Source organism: Aegilops tauschii, chromosome 7 (genome assembly GCF_002575655.3).
Source record: "Aegilops tauschii subsp. strangulata cultivar AL8/78 chromosome 7, Aet v6.0, whole genome shotgun sequence".
Lineage (NCBI taxonomy): Eukaryota > Viridiplantae > Streptophyta > Magnoliopsida > Poales > Poaceae > Aegilops > Aegilops tauschii.
Window position 1 is genome coordinate 79,889,294 of NC_053041.3, and position 15,000 is coordinate 79,904,293.

The window sequence follows — 15,000 nt, forward strand, 5'->3', positions numbered from 1 at the left end:
AGGGGCAGCAAGTCACGTATTGTATTGTTGCCATCGAGGATAAAAAGATGGGGTTTATATCATATTGCATGAGTTTATCCCTCTACATCATGTCATCTTTCTTAATGAGTTACTCTGTTCTTTATGAACTTAATACTCTAGATGCATGCTGGATAGCGGTCGATGTGTGGAGTAATAGTAGTAAATGCAGGCAGGAGTTGGTCTACTTGTCACGGACGTGATGCCTATATACATGATCATGCCTAGATAATCTCATAATTATTCGCTTTTCTATCAATTGCTCGACAGTAATTTGTTCACCCACCGTAATACTTATGCTATCTTGAGAGAAGCCACTAGTGAAACCTATGGCCCCCAGGTCTATCTTTTATCATATAAGTTTGCCATCGAGGATAAAAAGATGGGGTTTATATCATATTGCATGAGTTTATCCATCTACATCATGTCATCTTTCTTAATGCGTTACTCTGTTCTTCATGAACTTAATACTCTAGATGCATGTTGTATAGCGGTCGATGTGTGGAGTAATAGTAGTAGCTGCAGAATCGTTTCGGTCTACTTGTCACGGACGTGATGCCTATATACATGGTCATGCCTAGATAATCTCATAATTATTCACTCTTCTATCAATTACTCGACAGTAATTTGTTCACCCGCCGTAATACTTATGCTATCTTGAGAGAAGCCACTAGTGAAACCTCTGGCCCCCGGGTCTATCTTTTATCATATAAAGCTTTCAATCTACTTTTATTTGCATCTTTTACTTTTCCAATCTATATCATAAAAATACCAAAAATATTATCTTATCATATTGTCTCTATCAGATCTCACTTTCGCAAGTGGCCGTGAAGGGATTGACAACCCCTTTATTTTGTTGGTTGAGAGGTCTTGTTTGTTTGTGTAGGTGCGTGGGACTTTTGAGGAGCCTCCTACTGGATTGATACCTTGGTTCTCAAAAACTAAGGGAAATACTTACGCTACTGTGCTACATCACCCTTTCCTCTTCAAGGAAAACCAACGCAAGCTCAAGACGTAGCAAGAAGGATTTCTGGCGCCGTTGCCGGGGAGGTCTTTGCTCAAGTCAAGACATACCAAGTACCCATCACAAACTCATCTCCCTCGCATTACATTATTTGCCATTTGCCTCTCGTTTTCCTCTCCCCCGCTTCACCCTTGCCATTTTATTCGCCCTCTCTTTCCCAATCTCCTCTCTCTTTCGCTTTTCTTTTGTGTGCATGTCGCTATGGCTAGTCCTCCTATTATCGTTAACACTCCCGATCATGAGGTTCTCAATTTTAAACAAAGGGAGGGAGAAAATTTAAAGGATGCTTGGCATAGAATTTGCAATGCTCAAAATAGATCTACTAGGAAGCAATCTACTTCCGTCCTTCTTCGCAATTTTTATGTAGGCATTACTCCTTGGAATAGATGTATTCTTGATGCCATTACCGGAGGGAATTTCTTGGGTAGCCACACTTTTGAAGCCTATAATGCTATGTTAGATTTGTTTGGTCCACCACCTCTCTTGGTTAATGGAACTATCTTAACTTTAGAACATGTGATGCAAAGGCTTGAAATTATTGAAGATAAAGTTGCTACTGTTGAGTTAATTGAAAATTTGGATAAAAAGATCCACAATCAAATCATCCAATTTGGATCTAAAGTTGGAGCTACTCTGAAAAGTTTTACGGATAAAGAACCTATAGTTAACGAAAGAATAGATCAAAAAATTTCAAGAAGCGGTAAACTTGAGGATATCATTACCAACTTAGGGGCTGCCTTTTCATCCGTGAAAAATACTTCCACTCCGCCTACTAAAATTTCCAAATTAATGTATGTTCCTAAAAATAAGGGTGAATCTTCTAGTAAGGAAAATGCGGATCTCAAATCAATAAGTGTTCACCCCAGTTGTTTCTCTATCATAAAGGAACCTTTTGCCACAAATGAATTTCTTGATTTATTTCCTAGGAGTTTAGTCATTGCTAAAAAGAAAGATAATCCTAAAGATTATAAGTGCTCTATTAAAGAATTGAGTGCCAAAGATGGCACTACTTAGATCTATCCTCACTTTTATGCCTAGCTTGGGGCGTTAAACAATAGCGCTAGTTGGGAGGCAACCCAATTTTATTTTTGTTTTTGGTTTTTGCTTCTGTTTAGTAATAAATATTTCATCTACCTTCTGTTTAGATGTGTTTTTATGTTTTAATTAGTGTTTGTGCCAAGTTAAACCTATAGGATCTTCTTGGATGATAACTACTTTGATCTTGCTGAAAATTCCAGAAACTTTCTGTTCATGAAAACAATTGTTTAGAATCACCAGAACGTTATAAAATACTGATTCCAATTGCAGTAGATCAATAAAAAAATTATCTAGGTCGTCCTATTTTGGTAGAATTTTTTGAGTTCCATAAGTTTGCGTTAGTTATAGATTACTACAGACTGTTGTGTTTTTGACAGATTCTGTTTTTCGTGTGTTGTTTGCTTATTTTGATGCATCTATGGCTAGTAAAATAGTTTATAAACCATAGAGAAGTTGGAATACAGTAGGTTTAACACCAATATAAATAAATAATGAGTTCATTACAGTACCTTGATGTGGTGTTTTGTTTTCTTTCGCTAACGGAGCTTACGAGAATTTCTGTTGAGTTTTGTGTTGTGAAGTTTTCAAGTCTTGGGTAAAGATTTGATGGATCACGGAACAAGGAGTGGCAAGAGCCTAAGCTTGGGGATGCCCATGTCAGCCCAAGATATTCAAGGATGACCAAAATCCTAAGCTTGGGGATGCCCCGGAAGGCATCCCCTCTTTTGTCTTCGTCTATCGGTAACTTTACTTGGAGCTATATTTTTATTCACCACATGATATGTGTTTTGCTTGGAGCGTCTTGTATGATATTAGTCTTAGATCTTTTGTTTACCACAATCATCCTTGCTGTACACACCTTTTGGGAGAAACCCACATGATTAGAATTTATTAGAATACTCTATATGCTTCACTTATATCTTTTGAGCTAGATAGTTTTGCTCTAGTACTTCACTTATATCTTTTAGAGCACGGCGGTGGCTTAATTTTGTAGAAATTATTAATCTCTCATGCTTCGGTTATATTATTTTGAGAGTCTCTTAGAACAGCATGGTACTTACTATGGTTATAAAATTGGTCCTAGAATGATGGGCATCCAAGTTGGGTATAATAAAAACTATCATAGGAAGTGAATTGGAGGCTATGATCAATTTGATACTTGACAACTGTTTTGAGATATGGATGTAGTAATTGTTGGAAATATGCCCTAGAGGCAATAATAAATGGTTATTATTATATTTCTTTGCTCATGATAATTGTCTATTGTTCATGCTATAATTGTATTATCCGGAAATCATAATACATGTGTGAATACATAGACCACTACGTGTCCCTAGTAAGCCTCTAGTTGACTAGCTCGTTGATCAACAGATAGTCATGGTTTCCTGACTATGGACATTGGATGTCATTGCTAACGGGATCACATCATAGGAGAATGATGTGATGGACAAGACCCAAACCTAAGCATAGCGCAAAGATCGTGTAGTTCGTTTGCTAGAGCTTTTCAAATGTCAAGTATCATTTCCTTAGACCATGAGATCGTGCAACTCCCGGATGCCGTAGGTGTGCTTTGGGTGTGCCAAACGTCACAACATAACTGGGTGACTATAAAGGTACACTACGGGTATCTCTGAAAGTGTCTGTTGGGTTGGCACGGATCGAGACTGGGATTTGTCACTCCGTGTGACGGAGAGGTATCTCTGGGCCCACTCGGTAATGCATCATCATAATGAGCTCAATGTGAATAAAGAGTTAGCCACGGGATCATGCATTACGGTACGAGTAAAGAGACTTGCCGGTAACGAGATTGAACAAGGTATTGGGATACCGACGATCGAATCTCGGGCAAGTAACATACCGATTGACAAAGGGAATTGTATACGGGATTGATTGAATCCTCGACATCGTGGTTCATCCGATGAGATCATCGTGGAACATGTGGGAGCCAACATGGGTATCCAGATCCCGCTGTTGGTTATTGACCGGAGAGGTGTCTCGGTCTTGTCTGCATGTCTCCCGAACCCGTAGGGCCTACACACTTACGGTTCGGTGACGCTAGGGTTGTAGAGATATGAGTATGCGGAAACCCGAAAGTTGTTCGGAGTCCCGGATGAGATCCCGGACGTCACGAGGAGTTCTGGAATGGTCCGGAGGTGAAGAATTATATATAGGAAGTCCAGTTTTGGCCACCGGGAAAGTTTCGGGGGTTATCGGTATTGTACCGCGACCACCGGAAGGGTCCCGAGGGTCCACCGGGTGGGGCCACCTATCCTGGAGGGCCCCATGGGCTGAAGTGGGAAGGGAACCAGCCCTTAGTGGGCTGGGGTGCCCCCCCTTGGGCCTCCCCCTGCGCCTAGGGTTGGAAACCCTAGGGGTGGGGGGCGCCCCACTTGGCTTGGGGGGGAAGCCACCCCCCCTCCCCCCTTGGCTGCCCCCCCCCTCATAAATGGGTTCCAGGGCCGGCGCCCCCCCTTCCAGGGGGGCTATATATAGTGGGGGGAGGGAGGGCAGCAATAACACAGCCCCTGGCGCCTCCCTCTCCCCCTGCAACACCTCTCCCTCTCGCAGAAGCTTGGCGAAGCCCTGCCGAGATCCCCGCTACATCCACCACCACGCCGTCGTGCTGCTGGATCTCGATCAACCTCTTCTTCGCCCTTGCTGGATCAAGAAGGAGGAGACGTCGCTGCTCCGTACGTGTGTTGAACGCGGAGGTGTCGTCCGTTCGGCACTCGGTCATCGGTGATTTGGATCACGGCGAGTACGACTCCATCAACCCCGTTCATTAGAACGCTTCCGCTCGCGATCTACAAGGGTATGTAGATGCACTCCTTTCCCCTCGTTGCTAGTATACTCCATAGATGGATCTTGGTGATGCGTAGGAAATTTTAAAATTCTGCTACGATCCCCAACAGTGGCATCATGAGCCAGGCCTATGCGTAGTTACTATGCACGAGTAGAACACAAAGCAGTTGTGGGCGTAGATGTTGTCAATTCTTCTTGCCACTACTAGTCTTATCTTGTTTCGGCGGTATTGTGGGATGAAGCAGCCCGGACCGACCTTACACGTACGCTTACGTGAGACAGGTTCCACCGACTGACATGCACTAGTTGCATAAGGTGGCTAGCGGGTGTCTGTCTCTCCCACTTTAGTCGGAACGGATTCGATGAAAAGGGTCCTTATGAAGGGTAAATAGAAATTGGCATATCACGTTGTGGTTTATGTAGGTAAGAAACATTCTTGCTAGAAACCTATAGAAGCCACATAAAAACTTGCAACAACAATTAGAGGACGTCTAACTTGTTTTTGCAGCATGTGCCTTGTGATGTGATATGACCAGAAGATGTGATGAATGATATATGTGATGTATGAGATTGATCATATTCTTGTAATAGGAATCACGACTTGCATGTCGATGAGTATGACAACCGGCAGGAGCCATAGGAGTTGTCTTTATTATTTTGCATGACCTGCGTGTCATTGAATAATGCCATGTAAATTACTTTACTTTATTGCTAAACGCGTTAGCCATAGAAGTAGAAGTAATCGTTGGCGTGACAACTTCATGAAGACACGATGATGGACATCATGATGATGGAGATCATGGTGTCATGCCGGTGGCAAGGATGATCATGGCGCCCCGAAGATGGAGATCAAAGGAGCAAAATGATATTGGCCATATCATGTCACTATTTGATTGCATGTGATGTTTATCATGTTTTGCATCTTATTTGCTTAGAACGACGGTAGTAAGTAAGATGATCCCTTATAATAATTTCATGAAAGTGTTCCCCCTAACTGTGCACCGTTGTGAAGGTTCGTTGTTTTGAAGCACCACGTGATGATCGGGTGTGATAGATTCTAACGTTCGCATACAACTGGTGTTGACGAGCCTAGCATGTGCAGACATGGCCTCGGAACACACGCAATACACTTAGGTTGACTTGACGAGCCTAGCATGTACAGACATGGCCTCGGAACACGGAAGACCGAAAGGTCGAGCATGAGTCGTATAGAAGATACGATCAACATGGAGATGTTCACCGATCTTGACTAGTCCGTCTCACGTGATGATCGGACACGGCCTAGTTAACTCGGATCATGTTTCACTTAGATGACTAGAGGGATGTCTATCTGAGTGGGAGTTCATTGAATAATTTTATTAGATGAACTTAATTATCATGAACTTAGTCTAAAATCTTTACAATATGTCTTGTAGATCAAATGGCCCACGTTGTCCTCAACTTCAACGCGTTCCTAGAGAAAACCAAGCTGAAAGATGATGGCAGCAACTATACGGACTGGGTCCGGAACCTGAGGATCATCCTCATAGCTGCCAAGAAAGTTTATGTCCTAGAAGCACCGCTAGGTGAAGCACCCATCCCAGAGAACCAAGACGTTATGAACGCTTGGCAATCACGTGCTGATGATTACTCCCTCGTTCAGTGCGGCATGCTTTACAGCTTAGAACCGGGTCTCCAAAAGCGTTTTGAGAAACATGGAGCATATGAGATGTTCGAAGAGCTGAAAATGGTTTTCCAAGCTCATGCCCGGGTCGAGAGATATGAAGTCTCCGACAAGTTCTTCAGCTGTAAAATGGAGGAAAATAGTTCTGTCAGTGAGCACATACTTAGAATGTCTGGGTTACACAACCGCTTGTCTCAGCTGGGAGTTAATCTCCCGGATGACGCGGTCATTGACAGAATCCTTCAGTCGCTTCCACCAAGCTACACGAGCTTTGTGATGAACTTCAATATGCAAGGGATGGAAAAGACCATTCCTGAAGTATATTCAATGCTGAAAACAGCGGAGGTGGAGATCAGAAAGGAACATCAAGTGTTGATGGTAAATAAAACCACTAAGTTCAAGAAGGGCAAGGGTAAGAAGAACTTCAAGAAGGACGGCAAGGGAGTTGCCGTGCCCGGTAAGCCAGTTGCCGGGAAGAAGTCAAAGAATGGACCCAAGCCTGAGACTGAGTTCTTTTATTGCAAGGGAAGTGGTCACTGGAAGCGGAACTGCCCCAAATACTTAGCGGACAAGAAGGCCGGCAACACCAAAGGTATATGTGATATACATGTAATTGATGTGTACCTTACCAGTACTCGTAGTAGCTCCTGGGTATTTGATACCGGTGCGGTTGCTCATATTTGTAACTCAAAACAGGAGCTGCGGAATAAGCGGAGACTGGCGAAGGACGAGGTGACGATGCGCGTCGGGAATGGTTACAAGGTCCATGTGATCGCCGTCGGCACGCTGCCTTTGCATTTACCTACGGGATTAGTTTTAAACCTCAATAATTGTTATTTAGTGCCAGCTTTGAGCATGAACATTGTATCTGGATCTCGTTAATTCGAGATGGCTACTCATTTAAATCCGAGAATAATGGTTGTTCTATTTATATGAGAGATATGTTTTATGGTCATGCCCCGCTGGTCAATGGTTTATTCTTGATGAATCTCGAACGTGATGTTACACATATTCATAGTGTGAATACCAAAAGATGTAAAGTTGATAACGATAGTCCCACATACTTGTGGCACTGCCGCCTTGGTCACATAGGTGTCAAGCGCATGAAGAAGCTCCATGCAGATGGACTTTTGGAGTCTCTTGATTACGAATCATTTGACACATGCAAACCATGCCTCATGGGTAAGATGACCAAGACTCCGTTCTCCGGAACAATGGAGCGAGAAACCAATTTATTGGAAATCATACATACCGATGTGTGCGGTCCAATGAGTGTTGAGGCTCGCGGAGGATATCGTTATGTTCTCACTCTCACTGATGACTTAAGTAGATATGGGTATGTCTACCTAATGAAACACAAGTCTGAAACCTTTGAAAAGTTCAAGGAATTTCAGAGTGAGGTTGAGAATCAACGTGACAGAAAAATAAAGTTCTTACGATCAGATCGTGGTGGAGAATATTTAAGTCATGAATTTGGTACGCACTTAAAGAAATGTGGAATCGTTTCACAACTCACATCGCCTGGAACACCTCAGCGAAATGGTGTGTCCGAACGTCGTAATCGCACTCTATTGGATATGGTGTGATCTATGATGTCTCTTACCGATCTACCGCTCTCATTGTGGGGCTATGCTTTAGAGACTGCCGCATTCACTTTAAATAGGGCTCCGTCGAAATCCGTTGAGACGACACCGTATGAATTATGGTTTGGGAAGAAACCTAAGCTGTCATTTCTAAAAGTTTGGGGATGCGATGCTTATGTCAAGAAACTTCAACCTGAAAAGCTCGAACCCAAGTCGGAGAAATGCGTCTTCATAGGATACCCTAAGGAAACTATTGGGTATACCTTCTACCTCAGATCCAAAGGCAAGATCTTCGTTGCCAAGAACGGGTCCTTTTTGGAGAAAGAGTTTCTCTCGAAAGAATTAAGTGGGAGGAAAGTGGAACTTGATGAGGTGATAGTCACCCCTTCCGAACCGAAAAGTAGCGCAGCGCGGGAAGATGTTCCTGTGGTGCCTTCACCGACTGGGGAGGAAGTTAATGATGATGATCATGAAGCTTCGGATCAAGTTACTGTTGAACTTCGAAGGTCCACAAGGACACGTTCCGCACCAAAGTGGTACGGCAACCCTGTCCTGGAAATCATGTTGTTAGACAACGGTGAACCTTCGAACTATGAAGAAGCGATGGCGGGCCCGGATTCCGACAAATGGCTAGAAGCCATGAAATCCGAGATAGGATCCATGTATGAAAACGAAGTATGGACTTTGACTGACTTGCCCGATGATCGGCAAGCCATAGAAAATAAATGGATCTTTAAGAAGAAGACAGACGCGGATGGTAATGTGACCATCTATAAGGCTCGACTTGTCGCTAAGGGTTATCGACAAGTTCAAGGGGTTGACTACGATGAGACTTTCTCACCCGTAGCGAAGCTGAAGTCCGTCCGAATCATGTTAGCAATTGCCGCATTCTATGATTATGAGATATGGCAAATGGACGTCAAAACGGCATTCCTTAACGGCTTCCTTAAGGAAGAATTGTATATGATGTAGCCGGAAGGTTTTGTCGATCCTAAGAATGCTAACAAAGTATGCAAGCTCCAGCGCTCAATCTATGGGCTGGTGCAAGCATCTCGGAGTTGGAAAATTCACTTTGATGAGATGATCAAAGCGTTTGGGTTTACACAGACTTATGGAGAAGCCTGTGTTTACAAGAAAGTGAGTGGGAGCTCTGTAGCATTTCTCATATTATATGTGGATGACATACTATTGATGGGAAATGATATAGAATTCTTGGAAAGTGTAAAGGCCTATTTGAATAAGTGTTTTTCAATGAAGGACCTTGGAGAAGCTGCTTATATATTAGGCATCAAGATCTATAGAGATAGATTAAGATGCCTCATTGGTCTTTCACAGAGTATGTACCTTGACAAGATATTGAAGAAGTTCAATATGGATTAGTCCAAGAAGGGGTTCTTGCATGTATTGCAAGGTGTGCAATTGAGCACGGCTCAATGCCCGACCACGGCAGAAGATAGAGAAAAGATGAGTGTCATCCCCTATGCCTCGGCCATAGGGTCTATTATGTATGCCATGCTGTGTACCAGACCTGATGTAAACCTTGCCGTAAGTTTGGTAGGAAGGTACCAAAGTAATCCCGGCATGGAACACTGGACAGCGGTCAAGAATATCCTGAAGTACCTGAAAAGGACTAAGGATATGTTTCTCGTATATGGAGGTGACGAAGAGCTCGTCGTAAAGGGTTACGTCGACGCTAGCTTCGACACAAATCTGGATGACTCGAAGTCACAAACCGCATACGTGTATATTTTGAATGGAGGGGTAGTAAGCTGGTGCAGTTGCAAGCAAAGCGTCGTGGCGGGATCTACATGTGAAGCGGAGTACATGGCGGCCTCAGAGGCAGCACAGGAAGCAGTCTGGATAAAGGAGTTCATTACCGACCTAGGGGTGATTCCCAATGCATCGGGCCCGATGACTCTCTTCTGTGACAACACTGGAGCTATTGCCCTTGCCAAGGAGCCCAGGTTTCACAGGAAGACCAGGCATATCAAGCGTCGCTTCAACTCCATCCGTGAAAGTGTTCAGAATGGAGACATAGATATTTCTAAAGTACATACAGACCTGAATATAGCAGATCCGTTGACTAAACCTCTCCCTAGAGCAAAACATGATCAACACCAGAACGCTATGGGTGTTTGATTCATCACAATGTAACTTGATTATTGACTCTAGTGCAAGTGGGAGACTGTTGGAAATATGCCCTAGAGGCAATAATAAATGGTTATTATTATATTTCTTTGTTGATGATAATTGTCTATTGTTCATGCTATAATTGTATTATCCGGAAATCGTAATACATGTGTGAATACATAGACCACTACGTGTCCCTAGTAAGCCTCTAGTTGACTAGCTCGTTGATCAACAGATAGTCATGGTTTCCTGACTATGGACATTGGATGTCATTGATAACGGGATCACATCATTAGGAGAATGATGTGATGGACAAGACCCAAACCTAAGCATAGCGCAAAGATCGTGTAGTTCGTTTGCTAGAGCTTTTCCAATGTCAAGTATCATTTCCTTAGACCATGAGATCGTGCAACTCCCGGATGCCGTAGGAGTGCTTTGGGTGTGCCAAACGTCACAACGTAACTGGGTGACTATAAAGGTACACTACGGGTATCTCTGAAAGTGTCTGTTGGGTTGGCACGGATCGAGACTGGGATTTGTCACTCCGTGTGACGGAGAGGTATCTCTGGGCCCACTCGGTAATGCATCGTCATAATGAGCTCAATGTGAATAAGGAGTTAGCCACGGGATCATGCATTACGGTACGAGTAAAGATACTTGCCGGTAACGAGATTGAACAAGGTATTGGGATACCGACGATCGAATCTCGGGCAAGTAACATACCGATTGACAAAGGGAATTGTATACGGGATTGATTGAATCCTCGACATCGTGGTTCATCCGATGAGATCATCGTGGAACATGTGGGAGCCAACATGGGTATCCAGATCCCGCTGTTGGTTATTGACCGGAGAGGTGTCTCAGTCATGTCTGCATGTCTACCGAACCCGTAGGGTCTACACACTTAAGGTTCGGTGACGCTAGGGTTGTAGAGATATGAGTATGCGGAAACCCGAAAGTTGTTCGGAGTCCCGGATGAGATCCCGGACGTCACGAGGAATTCCGGAATGGTCCGGAGGTGAAGAATTATATATAGGAAGTCCAGTTTTGGCCACCGGGAAAGTTTCGGGGGTTATCGGTATTGTACCGCGACCACCGGAAGGGTCCCGAGGGTCCATCGGGTGGGGCCACCTATCCCGGAGGGCCCCATGGGCTGAAGTGGGAAGGGAACCAGCCCTTAGTGGGCTGGGGCGCCCCCCTTGGGCCTCCCCCTGCGCCTAGGGTTGGAAACCCTAGGGGTGGGGGGCGCCCCTCTTGGCTTGGGGGGAAGCCACCCCCCTCCCCCCTTGGCCGCCCCCCCCCCCCCCATAAATGGGTTCCAGGGCCGGCGCCCCCCCTTCCAGAGGGCCTATATATAGTGGGGGGAGGGAGGGAAGCAATAACACAGCCCCTGGCGCCTCCCTCTCCCCCTGCAACACCTCGCCCTCTCGCAGAAGTCTGGCGAAGCCCTGCCGAGATCCCCGCTACATCCACCACCACGCCGTCGTGCTGCTGGATCTCGATCAACCTCTCCTTCCCACTTGCTGGATCAAGAAGGAGGAGACATCGCTGCTCCGTACGTGTGTTGAACACGGAGGTGTCGTCCGTTCGGCACTCGGTCATCGGTGATTTGGATCACGGCGAGTACGACTCCATCAACCCCGTTCATTAGAACGCTTCCGCTCGCGATCTACAAGGGTATGTATATGCACTCATTTCCCCTCGTTGCTAGTATACTCCATAGATGGATCTTGGTGATGCGTAGGAAATTTTAAAATTCTGTTACGATCCCCAACAGTAATATTAGAGTAATGCTAGTTGGGTAATTATGAATTTAAAGAATGCTTGTGTTGAAGTTGGCAAGTCCTGTAGCATGCACGTATGGTAAAAGTTGTGTAACAAATTTGAAACATGACGTGTTCTTAGATTGTGCATCCTTATGAGTGGCAGTCGGGGACGAGATGGTCTTTTCCTACCAATCTGTCCCCCTAGGAGCATGCGCGTAGTGCTTGGTTTTTGATGACTTGTAGATTTTTTCAATAAGTATATGAGTTCTTTTGACTAATGTTGAGTCCATGGATTATACGCACTCTCACCTTTCCATCATTGCTAGCCTCTTCGGTACCGTGCATTGCCCTTTCTCACCTTGAGAGTTGGTGCAAACTTCGCCGGTGCATCCAAACCCCGTGATACGATACGCTCTATCACACATAAACCTCCTTATATCTTCCTCAAAACAGCCACCATACCTACCTATTATGGCATTTCCATAGCCATTCCAAGATATATTGCAATGCAACTTTCCACCGTTCCGTTCATCATCATGACACGCATCATTATTGTCATATTGCCTTGCATGATCATGTAGTTGACATCGTATTTGTGGCAAAGCCACCATGCATAATTTTTTCATACATGTCACTCTTGATTCATTGCCCATCCCGGTACACCGCCGGAGGCATTCATATAGAGTCATATCTTGTTCTAGTTTTTGAGTTGTAATTCATGAGTTGTAAATAAATAGAAGTGTGATGATCATCATTAGAGCATTGTCCCCAAATAAAAAAAGAAGAGAAAGGCCAAAAAAAGAAAGGCCCGAAAAATATATAAAAAGGGGGCAATGTTACTATCCTTTTCCATACTTGTGCTTCAAAGTAGCACCATGTTCTTCATATAGAGAGTCTCATATGTTATCACTTTCATATACTAGTGGGAATTTTTCATTATAGAACTTGGCTTGTATATTCCTACGATGGGCTTCCTCGAAATGCCCTAGGTCTTCGTGAGCAAGCTAGTTGGATGCACACCCACTTAGTTTCTTTTGTTGAGCTTTCATATATTTATAGCTCTAGTGCATCCGTTGCATGGCAATCCCTACTCCTCATGTTGACATCAATTGATGGGCATCTCCATAGCCCGTTGACTATCCTCGTCAATGTGAGACTTTCTCATTTTTGTCTTCTCCACACAATCCCCATCATCATATTCTATTCCACCCATAGTGCTATGTCCATGGCTCACGCTAATGTATTGCGTGAAAGTTGAAAAAGTTTGAGATTATTTATGTATGAAACAATTGCTTGGTGCAAGATGGGAGCATTTTTGTGTGACGAAAATGAAGCACGACCTAACTATATGATTTTGTAGGGATGAACTTTCTTTAGCCATGTTATTTTGAGAAGACATGATTGCTTGATTAGTATGCTTGAAGTATTATTATTTCTTATGCCAATATGAACTTTTATTTTGAATCATGTGGATCTAAACATTCATACCACAATAAAGAAAATTACATTGAGAATTATGCTAGGTAGCATTCCACATAAAAATTCTGTTTTTATCATTTACCTACTCGAGGACGAGCAGGAATTAAGCTTGGGGATGCTTGATACGTCTCCAACGTATCTATAATTTTTGATTGTTCCATGCTATTATATTACCCGTTTTGGATGTTTATGGGCTTTACTTTACACTTTTATATCATTTTTGGGATTAACCTACTAACCGGAGGCCCAACCCGAATTGCTGTTTTTTGCCTATTTCAGTGTTCCGAAGAAAAGGAATATCAAACGGAGTCCAAACGGAATGAAACCTTCGGGAGCGATCTTTTTGGAACAAACGTGATCCAGAGGACTTGGAGTGCAAGCCAAGAAACAATCGAGGCGACCACGAGGGTGGAGGGCGCGCCCCCCCTACTGGGCGCGCCCCCTGTCTCGTGGGCCCCTCGAGCGTCCACCGACCTACTTCTTCCTCCTATATATACCCATGTACCCCAAAAACATCAGAAGCGCCCACGAAAAACTATTTCCACCGCCGTAACCTTCTGTATCCACGAGATACCATCTTGGAGCCTTTGTCGGTGCTCCACCGGAGGGGGAATCGATCACGGAGGGCTTCTACATCAACACCAGAGCCCTTCCGATGAGTTGTGAGTAGTTTACCACAGACCTTCGGGTCCATAGTTATCAGCTAGATGGCTTCTTCTCTCTCTTTGAATCTCAATACAAAGTTCTCCTCGATCTTCTTGGAGATCTATTCGATGTAACTCTTTCTGCGGTGTGTTTGTCGAGATCCGATGAATTGTGGCTTTACGATCAAGTTTATCTATTAGAAATATTTGAATCTCCTCTGAATTCTTTTATGTGTGATTAAGTTATCTTTGCAAGTCTCTTCGAATTATCAGTTTGGTTTGGCCTACTAGATTGACCTTTCTTGCAATGGGAGAAGTGCTTAGCTTTGGGTTCAATCTTGCGGTGTCCTTTCCCGGTGACAGAAGGGGCAGCAAGGCACGTATTGTATTGTTGCCATCGAGGATAAAAAGATGGGGTTTATATCATACTGCATGAGTTTATCCCTCTACATCATGTCATCTTTCTTAATGCGTTACTCTGTTCTTCAGGAACTTAATACTCTAGATGCATGATGGATAGCGGTCGATGTGTGGAGTAATAGTAGTAGATGCAGAATCGTTTCGGTCTACTTGTCACGGACGTGATGCCTATATACACGATCATGCCTAGATATTCTCATAACTATGATCAATTCTATCAATTGCTCGACAATAATTTGTTCACCCACCGTAATACTTATGCTATCTCGAGAGAAGACACTAGTGAAACCTATGGCCCCCGGGTCTATCTTTTATCATATAAGCTTTCAATCTACTTTTATTTGCATCTTTTACTTTTCCAATCTATATCATAAAAATATCAAAAATATTATCTTATCATATTATCTCTATCAGATCTCACTTTCGCAAGTGG